Here is a 19,838-nt window from a genome sequence, read left to right on the forward strand (position 1 = left end):
GAGAGATTGTTCTATTTAGCTTGTAGGGATGTACAAGCTTGACTACGTTGTATGACGTATCTTCCAAGTTTTCATCTTATGATTTAATGTTTATTTTTCTTCTCTTTCCATCTCTCCTCCTCTCTTGTAAATATTATATGTCTTCATAATTTCTAAGTCACCCCCTACCAGTGTGTGACATTTGAATGGCCTCATCTTTACAGACAACAATATTTGGCACATATATTTGGATAACTCTGCATGATGACCAAAACCTCTAGAGGTTTATATTCTCTACATGTACAGTTTTTATTTTGGCCCAATTTAACAATATTCTTCATACGTTGTAATTTGGAGCTGCAAATCTTCCCTAGTTTTATTGAATACAGAATTGTATTTATTGCTTTTCTTTATTTTTGTTTTCCATTAGTTTTACCCAAGAGAGTGGACAAAAATTCTTTAAATATATAAAAGATTTTGAAGAGTCTAGATTTGTATTTTAGAGAGATCATTTTGGCTCAAACAAGAAACACTGCAGAAGATGAGGTAGCAGGAAGGATGCAGGGAGCAGGAAACAGGAAAACCATTGAGAAAACTAATGACCCCATGCAAAAGAGAGATGATGAGGTCTGAGAAAGGTCGTGAGTTGAGAAAAAGGAAGTAGGCAGGAAAAAGATGTAGAGCTTGGGGGTCATCAGCTTATTGATGATAATTTAAATGATAAAATTAGGTGGAAGCCTGGAGAAGTTTCATAGAAGAGAAGTCAGCTAAGACAGAACTCCTTGGAATAAACTCTTTGGAGTAAAAAATGATGGAGGAGCCTACGAAAGAAAATGAGAAGTAGATGCTTGAGAAGCAAATGGAAAATAAAAAGAGGACTACTGAAAAGGCAAAAAGTGTCTCCAATCAAGCTGAGAGTTTGATAAGATAAGGTCTTAAACGTTGACATTGGACTTAGTCACATGAAAATCATTGATAACCCTCATGAGAGCAGTGGCAGAGATGGAAGGGGAAACTCAGTATCAGGAGGTTGAGGTGTGAATATCAGGAGATTTCAAGGTAGGGATGGGAAATACAAAAAATCTCTCAGAGAAGTTTGATGGTAAACAGGAAGATACAGGATATAGGGTCAGCTTGAAGGAAACTTCTTGTATAGTAATACATTAGCACTAGAGCTTTAGGGTACCCCTATACCCACAATAGTTCACATTTATACAGAAGTTCAGCTCAAAGAGGTTTTTGCATACATAATCTCATTTCACATTCACCTCACTGAGTCACCTCAATTTTATTGATGAGGTAACTAAGGCTGAGAGAAATAACAATGAACTGCCTTCCCAAAAGGCACAAGAAAGAAACAACTGAATCATTGCTTTACTTCACTCAGTATGACAATATCTAGGTCCATCCATGTTGCTGAAAATGGCATTATTTCATTCTTTTTTATGGCTGAGCCATACAGAGAAAGACAAGTATCATATAATATTGCTTACATGTGGAATCTAAAAAGAAATGGTACAAATGGACTTGTTTACAAAACAGAAATAGAGGAACAGATATAGAAAACAACCCAGAGGGGAAGCTGGGGTTGGGGGGCAGATAAATTGGGACATTGGGATTGACATGTACATACTACTGCCTATAAAATCAGCATTCTTTGGTAGCTCAACTGGTAAAGCATCTGCCTGCAATGCAGGAGACCCTGGTTCAATTCCTGGATTAAGAAGCTCTCCTGGAGAAAGGGATAGGCTACCCTCCCCAGTATTCTTGGGCTTCCCTGGTGACTCAGATGGTAAATAATCCACCTGCAACACAGGATACCTGGGTTTGATCCCTGGGTTGGGAAGATGGGGAGATCCCCTGAAAGAGGGAATAGCAACCCACTTCAGTATTCTTGCCTGGAAAATCCCATGGTCAGAGGAGCCTGGCGGGCTACAGTCCATGGGGTCACAAAGAGTCAGATATGACTGAACAACTAAGCACAGCACCTATAAAAAAAATAGCTAATAAGGACCTACTGTATAGCACAGGGAACCCTTCTCAATACTCTATACTCACTACTCCTATATGGGGAAAGAATCTTAAAAAGAGTGGATATGTGTGTGTGTGTGTGTGTGTGTGTGTGTGTGTGTATAACATTATATATATAACCAATTCACTTAGTACGATAGAAACTAATACAACATTGTAAATCAACTATACCCCCAATTAAAAAAAAATTTTTTTTTAAAGCATCACTTTACTACATCTTAGGCACAATCCCACATCTCAAGTCCTGGATCAACCTAAGTTTCAGCATCCTTGCAAGGAGCAAAACAAAGCCAACATGTTACCTGAGCCCAAACTTACCATGCAAATTGTTTGATTGAAATCTTTACTTTTATTTACAATGGAATAAAACTGACTTCACATTAACTTCTCCAGAACATTTTCTCTGCCCATGCAAGGTTGATACTAGTTAATTACCTGAATTAAATATTTTACAGCCTAAAAGGCTTCTCTGTACTACACGATTTATAAATATTCATTCTTCAGAAAGCAGGATGCGAGAGAATGTTGGTTTCCAGTGGCTGCCTTTGTAGCAAACTATTGAATAGTAACCCTCTGAGGCAGCTTCCATGCCTGAGTAAAATGTTTTTGGATCCTCAAATCCCTTATAAAAAAACAATTTCTTCAACACAGAACCACTTTTTGCTGAGCCACTAAATAACTTCTCCCTGTCTGTATCAGGGACAGCCTTAAGGTGATATGATAGATGCCAAGCAAATAATCGATCAATACACTGGTTTCGGTCTCCGTCTATCAGTTGGGCATTGTGTGGACTAATTAGATGATAAAATGTGATGAATGTGTATTAAACTCAGCCTCTCCCTGGAAGCTCCCAGGGGTCCTTCCCCATTTTCTAGCTGACCTTTTAGAGCTCAACTTTATTGTATGTGAATGCAATTAAATCAGTTTGTCAGATATTTGCATTAGTCTGGCTTGTTCAGAATTCAATTATTCAGTGTCACTTTACTGCCCTTCGGAGGCTTGTGGACTGGCTCATTTTCAAGTAGTGGATAAAGGCAGAAATGGCTAGTCTTGTCAGGATTCAAGCCAGTGAATGCCTTCCATCAGCGATAGTTCTGAGATCCAGCTTTGCAGATCCTTTCTCCTCCCAGGTCTCCGGAGAGATAATGATTGGGCTCTCAACACAGTTGAGCTTTAATTATGACTCTGCTGCTTACTAGAAGGATGACTTGAGTAAGTTATTTAATCTGTGCCAGCCTCAGTTTCTTCATGTGGCAAACAGAATCACTTTACTTTAGGTTTCCTCCAAAGTAGACCCCAAGAGTCATACTGGCATGCAAAAGGAGAAGGGGGCAGCAGAGGATGAGATGGTTAGATAGCATCGCTGACTCAATGGACATGAATCTGAGCAAACTCCAGAAGATAGTGGAGGACAGAGGAGCCTAGAGAGCTGCAGTCCATGGGGTTGTGAAGAGTCGGGCATGACTTAGCAACTGAACAATGAGCAAGTTTGAGGGGTGACAGCAGCAAACACAGGTAAGGCAACAGGGCAATGAGACAGGGATGGAGAGCAGCAAACGTGAGGTACCTTAGTGAGCAGGTTACTGCTGCAGCTGGTGCTCAGTCCTGCTGGGGACCTCTGGCAGATGAAGCAGAACTTTCACCAGAGTTGTCCCTCCCAAGAGCCAAGGAGCTTGGACATATCTCCGCCAACTGCTGTGCATTACTGATTGAGAGCTGCTCCAGGGTGTTAACCCTCTGGCACTTCAATGAGGCTCCCCAAAATAACAGTGGCCAAACATCCTCCTGAGATGAGTAAAAGCCCTCAAGCAGAGAGTCATGGATGCTTTCAGTCAGAAGCCGTGTGGACACAGGAATACAGTGGCTCAACAATGTCACCCACTACAGGGATATGTCCCAAAGTGGTAGTGCATGTCAAGTCCTTTGTTCTATGACTGGAACAAAATAAAGCACTTGATGTAATAGATCATTTCTGGAAATATGAAAATGTAGGAAAACAGCTTTCCCCAACACAGGTATCAAACTGTGATTTTAAGTGTATGGCAAAGGGAAAGCCACTACATTATATGCTTTCCTTGATGGAGTAGATGGTAAAATCATGGAAGACTTTCTGAAGGACATGACATTTGTACTAGATTTTCAAGGATGAATAGGAATTGATGGAGTTCAGGGCAGGCTGCTTTGAGACATGGATTATTTTGAACTGAAGGCAACCAAGACCCAATAGACCTAGGAAGAGATTTATTTTAACCTCTCCTTGGGTGCCTAAAAGAAAGTGAAGAGGAACTAAAGCTTCTTGATGAAAGTGAAAGAGAAGAGTGAAAAAGTTGGCTTAAAGCTCAACATTCAGAAAACCAAGAGCATAGAATCTAGTCCCATTACTTCATAGAAATAGATGGGGAAATAGATGTGGAAACAGTGGAAACAATGGCTGACTTTATTTTGGGGGGCTCCAAAATCACTGCAGATGGTGATTGCAGCCATGAAATTAAAATATGCTTACTCTTTGGAAGGAAAGTTATGATCAACCTAGACAGCATATTCAAAAGCAGAGACATTACTTTGTCAACAAAGGTCTGTCTACTCAAGACTATGGTTTTTCCAGTGGTCATGTATGGATGTGAGAGCTGGACTATGAAGAAAGCTGAGCGCCAAAGAATTGATGCTTTTGAACTGTGGTGTTTGAAAAGACTCTTGAGAGTTCCTTGGACTGCAAGGAGATCCAGCCAGTCCATCCTAAAGGAGATCAGTCCTGCGTATTCATTGGAAGGAATGATGCTAAAGCTGAAGCTCCAGTACTTTGGCCACCTCATGGGAAGAGTTGACTGACTGGAAAGATCCTGATGCTGGGAGGGATTGGGAGCAGGAGGAGAAGGGGACGACAGAAGATGAGATGGCCGGATGGCATCACTGACTTGATGCACATGAGTTTGGGTAAACTCCAGAAGTTGGTGATGGACAGGGAGGCCTGGCGTGCTGTGATTTATGGGGTCACAAAGAGTCAGACACAACTGAGCAACCAAACTGAACTGAACTGACTGCCTAAAAATACCAAAGATAAATGTTTATGCCAGGAAGACTTATCTGCATGGCCTGGCAAACATTTGTTTCCCAAACATCTATCCTTCTCATATTCCTGTGTTTTATTCCTGTGTTTCCTTCCCTTTGGGAGCCCAGACCCCTATCCCCTTCTCCTTAGCTCATGACGGCATATAAACCTTAATTACCTGATTGCTAGGGAGCCTCTCATGTCTTGATGAGGCTCCTGTATGTACGAAATTAAGTTTGTTTTTCTGCTGTTCGTCTGTTCTATGTCAATTTAATTGTCAGACCAGTCAAAGAACCTAGAAGGGAAGAAGGGAAATTTTTTTCTCCCCCACAGCATTCACCAGGCACACATGTGGAATGCAGACATTCTAAGCAGAAGGAATGGCAAACCCGATGATGCAGAGATGTGGCAACGTATATGTTTGGTGACCTGCTTATAGTTCAAAATGGCTAACGTGTAGGAAGAAGGGGAGTTTTATGTCTTGATGCCAGGATTCAAGTCATGAGACAAAGTTTACATTATTCATGGGCATTGTATATAGCATCCTATAAGCAATAGAGAGTCACTGGATCTGTTCCATAAAATTTGTAATAGAGAACCCACCTGCCAATCCAAGAGACGTGGGTTTGATCCCTGGATCGGGAAGTTCCCCTGGAGAAGGAAATGGCAACCCACTCCAGTAATCTTGCCTGAGAAATCTCAAGGACAGAGGAGCCTAGCAGGCTACAGTCCATGGGGTAGCAAAACAGTCAGACACGACTTAGCAACTAAACAGCAACAACACAATGAGCAGCAGAGAGTCATTGGATCTGTTCCATAAAACTTAGAATGGACTCCTGGGTGACACACAAAGAAATCCATTTATAATAGAAATAAATAGGTTAATAAGTGTGGGTTCAAAGATCTTCTGCACAGGAATGAGGGAAAATGTAATATTTTATGTGAAAAGTACTTCAGGGTTTTCTTTGAACCAGCATGTTACGTGACTTCAAAGGAGGGAAAACAAAAAACAAGCTAATTCAAACTTAGATTGCCTTCATAGAAATAATGTAGGATCCAGATTAAGGGTGTGATAGAATCCTGCCTGTTCTGCACCTTCTGAGAAGCTCAGAAAGTAGTTGTCCAATTTTAAATGATATATCTTTCTAAAGAGACACTGGTTACACTGGAGCAAGCCCAGCAAAGAGTGACCAGAATGTTAGAGTCTAAAAATCATATAAGACATGGAATGGTTGAAAGAACAGAGCAGGCAAGCACAGAAGGTAGACACACAGAACATCCATGAACTGGCTTCTGTTGTGAGGAAGAGATTACATCTACCCTGTGTGATTCCAGAGCCAAAAGATTCAAATCCCATTTGAAATGTGTTTCAAGCCAGTAGAAATAATCAAAGCCATCTATTGCTGGCATGACCAGCCCTGGGAGGGAGAATGTTCTCGCTCCTGGGGAGTGGTCAGTGGTAAATGAGATGAATTATGTGTCTAAAAACTCTCTTCAGCTTTTTGAGTCTGTGGCAAGGATACCTCTCCAGGTGTCCCCTGCTGGAGGCTCTCCACAGAAGAAGGCATTTTTCAGGGCACACCACAATGACATCATTCTCAGAGGTTAAAAAAACAAAAGACATTCTGTATGAATGGACTTTTTTTTGTTGTTGTTTTTGCATGTTCAATATAGAAGTCCTTGTTCCTTTGGAGGTCACGGCCTTTGGATATGCACACAACCTTTGAATTGTGCTTACTAAATTATAGCAGGGGACTTCAGCACCCGAGGAATTTTGACTTTCTGGGCTTATAAGCAGTCATTTTCAGCTGTACTCCAGACTTAATTTTGCTAACCATAATTGAGCAACTGTAAAATACTGCTATATTAATGTTTTGAAGCACTGGGCTTGTCTCATTCTAACTTGTAATTAATTTTGCTTGCCAATTATCTATTTGAAATAAATTTGTGTCTGAACAGCTATTAAAAAAAAAAAAAAAGACAGCATCTCTGTGTGGCCAGCTGCAAAGTTGGATTAAGGAGAACAAGAGAAAATGAGAAGTTTCTTTTTGCTGTACAAAGGAAAGAAAAGGCATTGAGTAACAGCTATCCACAAGCATATAACGTTGGTAATAACAGTAGTAGTAGCAATTGTGGTTGTTTAGTCAAGAAGTCATGTCTGATTCTTTTGTGACCCCATGGACTGTGCCCTGCCAGGCCCCTCTGTCCATGGGATTTCTCAGGCAAGAATACTGGAATGGGTTGCCATTTCCTTCTCAGAGGATTTTCCGGGCCTAGAGATCAAATCCACGTCTCCTGCTTGGCAGGCGGGTTCTTTACCAGTGAGCCACAGGGGAAATCCCAGTAGCAGCATTAGCAGTGGCCAAAATTTATCTTATATAAATTTAATTCTCATAAAAAATCTATGCACATCTAAGTGAAAAAAAGGGAGAAAAAGATCTCTGAACTTAACCACTTTACTAGATGAAACCTCTTGCTATGAACAGTATTCTGTGAACCTTGATGTGGTCCTATGAAGACCCTTTTTGGAGAAAGAAAAGGAAGTACTTCCCACTTAGCTTGTGCTTAGTCACTCAGTTGCGTCTGACCCTTTTTGACCCCGTGGACTGTAGCCCGCCAGGCTCCTCTGTCCATGGGGATTTTTCAGATAAGAATACTGGAGTGGATTGCCATACCCTCCTCCAGGGGGTCTTCCCAACCCAGGGATTGAACCAACGTGGATTCTTTACCATGTGAGCCACCAGGGAAGCCCACTTCCCATTTAGAGTTTGGTCTAAAAGCAAATCTTTCCTTTAGACAGCAGAAGGCACTTTCCATGAAACATTATACAACATCCCTCTGGAAACAATAATTCAGGGGATTATAATTGAATCCCTCCTATAAAAGCACAGGTAAGCTTTTAAGCATCACTTAAGGTGTACCTGAGCTGAAACTCCAATACTTTGGCCACCTCATGCAAAGAGTTGACTCATTGGAAAAGACCCTGATGCTGGGAGGGACTGGGGGCAGGAGGAGAAGGGGACGACAGAGGATGAGATGGCTGGATGGCATCACCGACTCGATGCACGTGAGTTTGAGTGAACTCCGGGAGTTGATGATGGACAGGGGGGCCTGGCGTGCTGCAATTCATGGGGTTGCAAAGAGTCGGACACTACTGAGCGATTGAACTGAACTGAACTGAAGGTTCAGAGAAGGCAATGGCAACCCACTCCAATACTCTTGCCTGGCAAATCCCATGGATGGATGAGCCTGGTAGGCCGCAGTCCATGGGGTTGTCAAGAATCAGACACAACTGAGCGACTTCACTTTCACTTTTCACTTTCATGGATTGGAGAAGGAAATGGCAACCCACTCCAGTGTTCTTGCCTGGAGAATCCCAGGGACAGGGGAGTCTGGTGGGCTCCCATCTCTGGAGTCGCACAGAGTAGGACACGACTGAAGCGACTTAGCAGCAGCAGCAGCAGCAGTAAGGTGCACCTGTTAGATCTTCCTGCTCCCTTAGCTCAGACCATCTAAGTAATCATTCTCCTGAATCGTGGTACCAGATCGCTAAGTTACTTTGACTTCCTGCTTTGCCCATTTGGCTCATCTTCTGGATTAAGCACCCCACCAAAAATGGAAGCATCTAGTGCCAGTCCCTATTCCTCTGTCCCACTGGACCATCTACCTGCAGTTCTGATGAAGCCGCAGATGCTGCACCTTTCTGCTGAGGGTGAGGGGGCTTCCCAACACATTCTTTTCACGAAGCTGATCTGCGTTTTCATGTACTGATGTCAGCAGTTCCAGGGTAAGCTCCTTTGTGTCACTTCCACCCATGCAGGTCCACCTGTTGCCCCAGCATGCTCACTGGTTTCTGTTGATTTGTTACACCACAATTGGAGATGAGCCAAAGGGCAAGTGTGTCTTAATCAAGGTTCCTTCTGTTATCTCAAACCAAAAAAGGGAAATGAAAATAATGCAGGAGCGTGGCTTGGATCTGAAGGCTAGAGAGTACAGCCGAACCTCCCAACAAGGGGCTGTCTCTCTTTCTCTCGCCCTCATCCTCCCCATATACCCCTCGTTTCCCACCTTATTCCTTCTCTCCCTTCCTCACACCCTTTCTGAGGCCAGATGGCCTTTCATCTCTGCTTCCATATGCCCACTTTATTCCCCCTCGAAGACTATCTTTGGCTGACTTAGAGAGCAAATGGCCAAATGTAGCTGCCCTACAGCTTCCAAATTTGCATATTCTTGTTTCAAAATGACCAGCAAAGAGTAAATTACAATTCTAAATCCAATTCTAAGTTCCTGGGAGGAAGAATGGGCTTTCCAAGTGGAGCTAGTGGTAAAGAACCTGCCTGCTAACGCAGAAGACATAAGAGACAAGGGTCTGATCCCTGGGTTCAGAAGATCCCCAGGAGGAGGGCGTGACATCCCACTCCAGTATTGTTGCCTGGAGAATCCCATGGACAGGGAAGCCTGGTGGGCTACAGTCCATGGGGTTGCAAAGAGTCAGACACCACTTAGCATGCACTTAGATGCAACTTAGCATGCACTTAGATGCAACTTAGCACATGCACAAGCTCCATTTAAGGTCAGTGTCTATCTTATCAATGTAGCATAGGGCAGGAGTACCTGGCTCGAAAATAGCTCCTCAATTCCATCTCTGTGAGGTGGGTGCAACGGTTCTTCAGGAAGAGGAAATACTGGGTGGGATGGGCTTTATGCCTCTGGCTTTATATCTCAATCACAAATCATCTTGGAAAGCTGCCTTCCACTTTGGCTAGTATTCTGAGATCTCCTTAATTTATTGGCAAGCCTTATTTTAATCTCTTCTACCAGGCATTTTGCTGATTCACGGAGGAAAACAGATCCTGTAAATTAAGTTTCTAAGAGCAAATAATTTCCTAGAAGTAGATTTTCATGCTAGTAGGATGGGTGGAGAAGGAGAGGCGTTAGGAGAGTTCATGGGAGAAAGCTCAGGAAAGGTAATATTGTATCTTAGAGATTAGGTTGGTTGGTTTCCTTTAAATATTATGGAATCTAGTAAGTTAGTCTCCATCAAAAAAGAGTGAGTCATCAACAACAACAACAAAAAAAAGAGTGAGTCAGTCAAGAGACCAGATACATGTACAAGCCTTAAAAGAGGCAGGATAGAAAAAGATAATTTTCAATGAGATATCAAATTATAACTTCTCAAGTGTGCTAGAGTCTTCAGAAATACAGAAGGAGCCTAACATAAAAAATTTGAGTATACTTCTTTCTTAGGCAGGTGAATTTTGAATTTATTTTCAATTTTTTTTTCACAGGGGCTATAAAGTGAAATCTTTGTTATGTATGTTTGGGAAATGCCTGGGTGTAAGCCTGCTTACTGCTGGAGAGGTGAGACAGTGAAGAAGTTAAGGACAAAATCAGACAAATCTAGGTTCTAATCCCATGATTTAGTAGTACTAACTTCTCCGAACCTCAGTTGTTATCAAATTAATATTGTAGAGATTAAGATTGTAAATACATATCTGGTGTATAGTCAGTGCTTAATGTATCATGCCTTTAGAAAAATTTTTTTAAATTTAAGTTTACTTACTTTTAACTGCAGGATAATAGGTTTATAATGTTGTGTTGTTGTTGTTCAGTTGCTAAGTCATGCCTGACTCTGTGACCCCCTAAACTGCAGCACACCAGGCTCCTCTGTCCCTCACTATCTCTTTGAGTTTGTTTGAACTCTTGTCCACTGAGTCAATGATGCTATCTAACCATCTCATACTCTGCCACCCCCTTCTCCTCTTGCCCTCAGTCTTTCCCAGCATCAGGATCATTTTCAATGAGTTAGTTCTTCACATTAGGTGGCCAAAGTATTGGAGCTTCAGCTTCAGCATCAGTCCTTCTAATGAACATTCAGGGTTGATGTCCTTTAGGACTGACTGGCTTGATCTCTTTGGTGTACAAGGAACTCTCAAGAGTCTTCTCCAGCACCACAGTTTGAAAGCATCAGCTCTTCTTTTAGTCCAACTCTCCATGACATTCCTAGACACTAGCATACCTCTCCTTTAGGCTGCTTTCCACCTTCATCCCCAAGTACATTCTGCATCCCTCCCCTGGGTCTGAAATGATACTGTGCTGGTTTCTGCCATATATCAAAATAACCATAGATAGACATATGTCCCCTCCCTCTTGAACCCCCTCTCACCCCATCTCACCCCTCTCCCACCCCTCTAGGTTGTCACAGAGCACCGGATTTGAGCTCCCTCTGTCATACAGAAAATTTCCACTGGTTAAATAATTTTACATTTGATTATGTATATGTTTCCATGCTACTTTCTCAATTCATCCCACCCTCTCCTTCCCCCACTGTGTCCACAAGTCTGTTCTCTATGCCTGTGTCTACATTGCTGCCCTGCAGATTGGTTCTTCAGTACCATCTTTCTAGATTCCAAATATATGTGTTAATATATTACAATGGCATCACTAACTCAATGGGCATGAGCTTCAGCAAACTCAGAGGGATAGTGAAAGACAAAGAAGCCTGGCATGCTGCAGTTCTTAGGGTCACAAAGAGTTGGACATGATTTAGTGACTGAATAACAATACAATATTTTTCTCTTTTTAACTTAATCTGTGTAATAGGCTCTAGGTTCATCCACCTTATTAGAACTGAGTCAAATGCATTTCTTTTTTATGGCTGAGTAATATTCCATTGTACATATGCACCACAACTTCTTTATCCATGAATGATGCCTTTTAATTCTATAGTTGTAGTTATAATTATTTATTATCTGGAGGAAAACATTGTGCTGTACAGAACGACAAAATGTAGCCAATATTATTGTGCTTGCTTGGATCTGTGATTTCTCCAGGGCTTTTCTAATCCCTTCCTCTCCTTCCTTGTGTTTAAATATCAAAACCTAAGACCTCCTTTCTGCCCGTGGACGCCGCGGAGAAAGCATCGTTGAAGTCTTCCCCGCCTCCACTGCCGTCATGTCTAAATCAGAGTCTCCCAAAGAGCCCGAACAGCTGCGGAAGCTCTTCATCGGAGGATTGAGCTTTGAAACAACCGATGAGAGTCTGAGGAGCCATTTTGAGCAATGGAGAATGGTCACAGACTGTGTGGTAATGAGGGATCCAAACACCAAGCACTCCAGAGGCTTCGGGTGTGTCACATACGCCACGGTGGAGGAGGTGGATGTGGCCATGAATGCAAGGCCACACAAGGTGGACGGAAGAGTTGTGGAACCAAAGAGGGCCGTCCAAGAGAAGATTCTCAAAGACCTGGTGCCCACTTAACTGTGAAAAAGATTTTTGTTGGTGGCATTAAAGAAGACACTGAAGAACATCACCTGAGAGGTTATTTTGAACAGTATGGGAAAATTGAAGTAATTGAAATCATGACTGACCGAGGCAGTGGCAAAAAGAGAGGCTTTGCTTTTGTAACCTTTGATGACCATGACTCCGTAGACAAGATTGTCATTCAGAAATACCACACTGTGAATGGCCACAACTGTGAAGTGAGAAAAGCCCTGTCTAAGCAAGAGATGGCTAGTGCTTCATCCAGCCAGAGAGGTCGAAGTGATTCTGGAAACTTTGGTGGCAGTTGTGGAGGTGGTTTTGGTGGGAATGACAACTTTGGTCATGGAGGAAACTTTAGTGGTCGAGGTGGCTTTGGTGGCAGCCGCGATGGTGGTGGATATGGTGGCAGTGGGGATGGATATAATGGATTTGGTAATGACGGAAGCAATTTTGGAGGTGACAGAAGCTACAATGATTTTGGCAATTACAACAATCAATCTTCAAATTTTGGACCCATGAAAGGAGGAAACTTTGGAGGAAGAAGTTCTGGCCCCTATGGTGGTGGAGGCCAATACTTTGCCAAACCATGAAACCAAGGTGGCTATGGTGGCTCCAGCAGCAACAGTAGCTATGGCAGTGGCAGAAGGTTTTAATTACTGCCAGGAAACAAAGCTTAGCAGGAGAGGAGAGCCAGAGAAGTGACAGGGAAGCTACAGGTTACAACAGATTTGTGAACTCAGCCAAGCACAGTGGTGGCAGGGCCTAGCTGCTACAAAGAAGACATGTTTTAGACAATACTCATGTCTATGGGCAAAAAACTCGAGGACTGTACTTGTGACTAATTGTATAACAGGTTATTTTAGTTTCTGTTCTGTGGAAAGTGTAAAGCATTCCAACAAAGGGTTTTAATGTAGATTTTTTTTTTGCACCCATGCTGTTGATTGCTAAATGTAATAGTCTGATCATGACGCTGAATAAATGTCTTTTTTTTTTTTTTAATGTGCTGTGTAAAGTTAGTCTACTCTGAAGCCATTTTGGTAAACTACCCCAACAGTGTGAAGTTAGAATTCCTTCAGGGTGATGCCAGGTTCATTTGAAATTTATTTACAAACCTGCTTGGTGGAGAAGCTGTTGTCTTCAGAACCTTGGTGTAGTTGAACTGACAGTTACTGTGTTGTGACCTGGAGTTCACCATTAAAAGGTCACCCGTGCAAAGTCATGGAGTTTTTTTAATTTTTATTTTGGTTATTAATGATTGTTGGCACATCCTATGCAATATATCTAAATTGAATTATGGTACCAGATAAAGTTATAGATGGGAATGAAGCTTGTGTATCATCCATTATCATGTGTAATCAATAAAAGATTTAATACCCTCTTGAAAAAAAAAAAAAAACCTAAGACCTAGAGCCTAATCTCTCATCATTGCCCAAGTGACTATTTATAAGACAAATTAACCATATTGGCCTCAAGATTCATCCTTCGATGACTCTCCAAACTCCTTAGTATGGGATACAAATTACTTCAAGATCTACCTATTTCTCTAGCCTCACTTCCTCACTTCTTCACAGTTTATACTCTTGCAATAATACAGTATATAATGATACCTTGATCACATTATGTTCCTTCATATTATACTTTCACACATGCAATTCACTATACTTAAACAATGAGTGGCAACTGACATGGGACTAACTAGTTCAGTTCAGTTCATTTCAGTCGCTAAGGCATGTCTGACTCTTTGCAAGCCCATGAATCAGAGCATGCCAGTCCTCCCTGTCTGTCACCAACTCCCAGAGTTTACTCAAACTCATGTCCATTGTGTCGGTGATGTCATCCAGCCATCTCATCCTCTGTCATCCCCTTCTGCTCCTGCCCCCAATTCCTCCCAGCATCAGGGTCTTTTCCAATGAGTCAACTCTTCGCATGAGGTGGCCAAAATATTGGAGTTTCAGCTTTAGCATCAGTCCTTCCAATGAACACCCAGGACTGATCTCCTTCAGAATGGACTGGTTGGATCTCCTTGCCATCCAAAGGACTCTCAAGAGTGTTCTCCAACACCACAGTTCAAATGCATCAGTTCTTCAGCATTCAGCTTTCTTCATAGTCCAACCCTCACATCCATACATGACCACTGGAAAAACTATAGCCTTTACTAAATGGACCTTTGTTGGCAAAGTAATATCTCCGCTTTTGAATACACTATCTAGATTGGTCATAACTTTTCTTCTAAGGAGTAAGCGTCTCTTAATTTCATGGTTGCAGTCACCATCTGCAGTGATTTTGGAGCCCAGAAAAATAAACTCTGACACTGTTTCCACTGTTTCCCCATCTATTTCCCATGAAGTGATAGGACTAGATGCCATGACCTTAGTTTTCTGAATGTTGAGCTTTAAGCCAACTTTTTCACTCTTCTCTTTCACTTTCATCAAGAGGCTCCTTAGTTCCTCTTCACTTTCTGCCATAAGAGTGGTGTCATCTGCATTTCTGAGGTTATTGATATTTCTCCCAGCAATCTTGATTCCAGCTTGTGTTTCTTTCAGCCCAGCATTTCTCATGATGTACTCTGCATATAAGTTAAATAAGCAACGTGACAATATACGGCCTTGATGTATTCCTTTTCCTATTTGGAACCAGTCCATTGTTCCATGTCCAGTTCTAACTGTTGCTTCCTGACCTGCATACAGATTTCTCAAGAGGCAGGTCAGGTGGTCTGGTATTCCCATCTCTTTCAGAATTGTCCACAGTTTATTGTGATCCACACAGTCAAAGGCTTTGGCATAGTCAATAAAGCAGAAATAGATGTTTTTCTAGAACTCTCTTGCTTTTTCCATGATCCAGCAGATGTTGGCAATTTGATCTCTGATTCCTCTGCCTTTTCTAAAACCAGCTTGAACATCTGGAAGTTCATGGTTCACATATTGCTGAAGACTGGCTTGGAGAATTTGAGCGTTAATTTGTGGCGTGTGAGATGAGTGCAATTGTGCGGTAGTTTGAGGATTCTTTGGCATTGCCTTTCTTTGGGAATGGAATGAAAACTGACCTTTTCCAGTCCTGTGGCCACTGCTGAGTTTTCCAAATTTACTGGCATATTGAGTACAGCACTTTCACAGCATCATCTTTCAGGATTTGAAACAGCTCAACTGGAATTCCATCACCTCCACTAGCTTTGTTCATAGTGATGCTTTCTAAGGCCCACTTGACTTCACATTCCAGGATGTCTGGCTCTAGATGAGTGATCACACCATCGTGATTATCTGGGTCATGAAGATCTTTTTTGTACAATTCTTCTGTGTATTCTTGCCACCTCTTCTTAATATCTTCTGCTTCTGTTAGGTCCATACCATTTCTGTCCTTTATCGAGCCCATCTTTGCATGAAATATTCCCTTGGTATCTCCAATTTTCTTGAAGAGATCTCTAGTCTTTGCCATTCTGTTGTGTTCCTCTATTTCCTTGCATCGATCGCTGAAGAAGGCTTTCTTATCTCTCCTTGCTATTCTTTGGAACTCTGCATTCAGATGCTTATATCTTTCCTTTTCTCCTTTGCTTTTTGCTTCTCTTCTTTTCACAGCTATTTGTAGGGCCTCCTCAGACAGCCATTTTGCTTTTTTTCATTTCTTTCCCATGGGGATGGTCTTGATCCCTGTCTCCTGTACACTGTCATGAACTTCCATCCGTAGTTCATCAGGCACTCTGTCTCTCAGATCTAGTCCCTTAAATCTATTTCTCACTTCCACTGTAAAATCATAAGGGATTTCATTTAGGTCTTACCTAAATGGTCTAGTGGTTTTCCCTACTGTCTTCAATTTAAGTCTGAATTTGCCAATAAGGAGTTCATGATCTGAACACAGTCAGCTCCCGGTCTTGTTTTTGCTGACTGTATAGAGCTTCTCCCTCTTTGGCTGCAAAGACTATAATCAATCTGATTTCAGTGTTGACCATCTGGTGATGTCCATGTGTAGAGTCTTTATCACACACCTCTAATAATTAAGACAACTTGATATTGGTTTAAAAAAATCAATAGAATTCAACAGTGTTTCAAACAGATCCCTGTTTATATGGAAATTCAGTTTGAGTTAAAGGTGATACTTTATACTCAATTCATGGTATTGGGACAATGTCATTTCTTCTTTAGAAAGAAATTTAAATTCTCATCATACACACACACTACATATAAATATAGATCCCAGATAGAAAAAATGCAGTGTGAAAAGTAAAGCTATTGAGATACTACCTGAAAATGCAGGAAACTATGTTTGTAATCTCAGAATCCAGAATGACTTTTTAGGCAAAGCCCATAAAGAAAGATTTACTGTTTTGACTAAATAAAATTTAAAACTTTTTAAAGTCAAAGGAGAGTATAAACTAAATTTTTAAAAAGACAAATTTCCTCCTCCAAAGGATCTTCCCAACCCAGGAATCAAACCTGCATCTCCTGCGGCTTCTGCATTGGCAGGCTCATTCTTTATCACTGAGCCACTTGGGAAGCCCAATACTTAACGTAGTCGTGGGGATTTCAAATATCAGTTGGCTCCTGTCTCTTAGCAACACTCGATATCCTTGGATGTCTGACAGCCACAACCCTAAGTCCAGGCTGGATTCTTGTCCAATTCTACCAATAAGTCCTCATATGTAAAGTGTTCTGCACAGTACCTGATGCACAGTTAGAGCTCACCCAGTAATAGTAATATGCATATTATTATAGTTTTGGTACATTAAGTAGCCATTAAAATAGAAATACGTTCATCCATGAGAACTGAAATGAAATGACCTTTTGAGACTCTTTTTTTAACATCAAAGTGAAAAAAGAAAAAAAAAACTGCATAGACCTCAACTTCTGGCCAAAATGGAATACCAGAGACCACATTTATTCTCCTACCAAAAACACCTGAAAATGTACATAACATATAAAACAACAGTTTGTAAGACACTGACCACCTAGCAGTGAAGAGTAATCCAAGAGAATGGAAGCAAAAGAGATAAGAATCTGTGGGCTGCCCCTAAAGCAGAAGTACTAATGTTCTATTATTTTTCTGAGTTACTACTATTCTAACATTAGTTACTAATACTGAGTTACTAATGTTCTAATAAGATTTTATCATTTTCTGTGTTACTAATATTCTAATATTTTTGCCCAATATTCTCAGATCATTAACTATATGATATGTAAAACCAATAATAATGATTGCGTGTGTGTGTGTGTGTGTGTGTGTGTGTGTGTGTGTTAGTTGCTCAGTCATGTCTGACTCTTTGTGACCCCGCAGCAGACTGTAGTCTGCCAGGCTCCTCTGTCCAAGAGATCTCCAGGCAAGAATACTGGAGTGGGCTGCCATCTCCTTCTCCAGGGGATTTTCCCAACCCAGAGATAGAACTCACATCTTTTGTGTCTCCTTCATTGGCAGGCAGATTCTTTACCACTGTGCCACCTGGGAAGCCCTAATAATGATTATGTTGATGCAAAAAAAAAAAAAACAGCACAGCCTACCACTTGAGAGTAATGCTTTATTTGTTGGACAAAACTTTGTACTTAACTCCAGGAAGAAAGTTAAGAGTTTGTACTTAACTCTGGGTTTGGAAGAAACTGCTTCCAAAGAGGTAAGGGAGGAGCCAGGATATACAGAAGCTTTTGCAACAAAGACCAGGTAGTAGTAGGAACATCAAAATATTACTATTAATTAAAGAAAACCAGGTATCTCAAGGTAAGGAATATAGTGCTTTTCTATGTATGGAAAGATCCAAGAGTCTGAGCTCATAGAAATCATTCCTTTGCTATGCATCTTAGCTTTCTGGGGCTAGACTCCGGTGTTTTCTCATCCTGATTCTCCTCAGGATGCACTGTTGGGGGTATCTGCAGTGGCTGATGGCTTGATGGTGGACATCCTGTTTGTATTCTGAGTTCCATCAGAGCTCACTACTGGGGCCGCTGTAATGTGATGGCTTGATGGCGGCAACATCCTTTGTTTACTGATATGTCAGGCAATCTTTCTTATTCACAATTATAAAGAAAAACACAATGATTATAAATACATCATGAAGACTGACTAGGCATTATCTCATTTAATCCAGAGAACTCAGGTGGTATGTACTATGAGTATAGGTTAGGAAAGTGAAACTCTGAGAAGTTAACTTACAACTGGCCCAGCGCTACACACCTAGGAAGATTCAGAGCCAGAATTTGGATCAACTGACTCTACATAGAAGTTGGTTTGTGGAGACAGCATGAAGATGCAGAGACAGGTTCTGTAAGTCAGACACACAAGCTGGAGCAGGTCTAGAAGGGTCCTTTGAGGCCTGTGCTTCAAATTGTACTAGGCATGTGTTTCCCTGGTGGCTCAGCTGGTAAAGAATCCGCCTGCAATGCGCGAGACCTGGGTTTGATCCCTGGGTTGGGAAAATCCCCTGGAGAAGGGAACAGCTACCCACTTCAGTATTCTGGCCTGGAGAACTCCATGGACTGTATAGTCCACGGGGTCACAAAGAGTTAGACATGGCTGGAGCAACTTTCACATGGATTTAAAGAACAAGGAGAAGAGCCCTGGGAATAAGAGTGAGTTGATATTAAGCCAAAGATCTTGTGAGATAAAATTTTATTCAACATTTCATGGGCAACGCTGACCTCAGAGCATGAGCAAAAATAAACCAACAAGAAGCAATTGAAATTATTGATCGCATTAGAAGATAGGAGGAAGGGGACAGTAAGAAGCTAGTATGGTAGCACTTGCGGTGAGAAGAGGGTGGTGAGGTGGGATGGCATTTTGATAAAAGCCCAGTATCCTGACAATTAGCCCCATAGTTAACGTAAGATAGCCCTAGGGAGGACACAGAGCTGATCTATAGGTGGAATTGTGAATCCTTGTTTGGAAATGGAATGCAACCATAGAGAGAAACAAGGTCATCAAGAAAGGTCATAAGAACATAAAGATGTCATTTTTCCCATTCTTCTGTGTTGTTGTTTAGTCGCTTAAGTCATTTCCAATTCTTTTGTGACCCAACTGGCTATGATGCGAGGCTCCTCTGTCCATGGGATTTCCCAGGCAAGAATGCTAGAATGGGTTGCCATTTCCTTCTCCAGGGGATCTCCCCTACCCAGGGATCAAACCCATATTGCCTGCATTACAGGCATGTTCTTTACCACTGAGCCACCAGGGAAGCCCCTTCTCTATGTATACCTGAGTTCTATCCATAGATCCCTTGAAGGTCCATAGGCCTCAGATTACAAACTCTGCTTTAGCTCCATAACACCCCAGAATACCTCCAAGTCATTAGTTTCAAGACCACAAAACTGAAATAAACCTATTCCTGGAGCTCCATGAGGGTAAAGTGAGGGTAAAGATCTCATTCATCCTTGGATCACTGGTATCTGATAGTTCTCAGGTATACAGTAGGGGCATAACAAAGGGTACCAGATATACAATGCATGCATTGTTCAAGATGCTAATGGGACATGAACAGGATACCCCAATTGGGTTTTATGAAGACTAGAGTTAGGATATCAGCAACTGAAGCCACCAGAGA

The 19,838-nt window shown here is 41.7% G+C and overlaps 1 pseudogene; it reads left to right on the forward strand.

The window, feature by feature from the left end:
- The first annotated feature begins 12,013 nt into the window (after positions 1 to 12,013).
- On the forward strand, positions 12,014 to 13,511 carry LOC138076760 (heterogeneous nuclear ribonucleoprotein A1-like; annotated as a pseudogene).
- Positions 13,512 to 19,838: the final 6,327 nt, after the last annotated feature.

This window comes from Capricornis sumatraensis, chromosome 3 (assembly GCF_032405125.1).
Source record: "Capricornis sumatraensis isolate serow.1 chromosome 3, serow.2, whole genome shotgun sequence".
NCBI lineage: Eukaryota > Metazoa > Chordata > Mammalia > Artiodactyla > Bovidae > Capricornis > Capricornis sumatraensis.